We start from the raw sequence: 1,050 nt of genomic DNA, 5'->3' as shown, positions 1-1,050 counted from the left end.
AAGAGAGAGAGAGAGAGAGAGAGAGAGAGAGAGAGAAACATCGATGTGAAAGAGACACATTAATTGGTTGCCTCCCGCACACACCCCAATCAGGGCAGGGGATCAAACCTGCAAACCTGGTACATGCCCTTGACAGGGAATAGAACCCTATACCCTTCAGTCCACTGGTCGACACTCTAACCACTGAGCAACACCAGCCAAGGCAACTTTTTGTTTTAAGTTTTTAAATGACCTTTTTAACAGATTAAAAAACAACTTTGATGTATAGTCTTTTCAGTTTGTCTCAAAGAATACCCAGAAAAAGCCTTGTGTACACATGCTCCATCATCTGGATTTTTCCCATCTTCAAAGATAACCAAAGTATCCAAATTCCCTTAGCTATTTGAAAATACTCAGTGGTATTCCCAGAGAAGTTTAAAAAGCATGCCTGAAGGTATCATCAAAGCTAAGGTTAAATTTAAATGTATCACTTTGCTATATATTGTGTAAAAATATCACAAAGTTGCTCAAACTGGAAGGAAATTTTCTTCTGGTTCAGCAGTAACTCCAGAAAGGATCCAAAGAGGAGTTTTACACAATCTCTTTTCTGGGTTTTATGGAGACTTTACCCTTCTGTGTTAGCCTTGTAAGTTACTGAGTCAACCTTAAAAGGGCACAGGAAAGGGCACCTTAGCAACTTTCAAGTATATAATACAGTATTATTAGCTATAATCACCATTAGATCACCATGTACATTAGATCTTATAACTGTTTATACCCTTTGACCAATGTCTCTCCATTTTCCCCACCCTCTAGGCCCTCGTAACCACCACAGTAATCTCTGTTTCTCTGAGTTCAAGCACCTTTTACCCCTTAATAGTTCAGTGCATATTTCCTAAGAACAAAGATCTTTGCTTATGTAATCATTATCAAATTCAGAAATTTAACATTGCTATAATACTGTTATCTAATCTACAGTTCATATTCCACTTCCAGCATTTATCTCAAGAAATTTCTAGAAAATTTTTTTCTGATACAGAATCCAGTCCAGGAGCACCTGTTACATTTAAC

At 37.4% G+C, this 1,050-nt stretch overlaps 1 non-coding gene across 1 annotated transcript; it reads right to left on the bottom strand.

Annotated features, from left to right (window-relative positions):
* Nucleotides 1-536: 536 nt before the first annotated feature.
* Nucleotides 537-656, bottom strand: LOC148092715 (small nucleolar RNA SNORA26). The gene has a single exon (XR_015714854.1). It is a non-coding gene; the product is annotated as a small nucleolar RNA SNORA26 (small nucleolar RNA).
* Between the last annotated feature and the right edge of the window lie 394 nt (nucleotides 657-1,050).

Source organism: Miniopterus natalensis, chromosome 7, assembly GCF_054644295.1.
Source record: "Miniopterus natalensis isolate mMinNat1 chromosome 7, mMinNat1.hap1, whole genome shotgun sequence".
NCBI classification, from domain to species: domain Eukaryota; kingdom Metazoa; phylum Chordata; class Mammalia; order Chiroptera; family Miniopteridae; genus Miniopterus; species Miniopterus natalensis.
The sequence above is the reverse complement of the archived record's forward strand: the minus strand, read 5'-3'. Positions and strand labels throughout refer to the sequence as shown.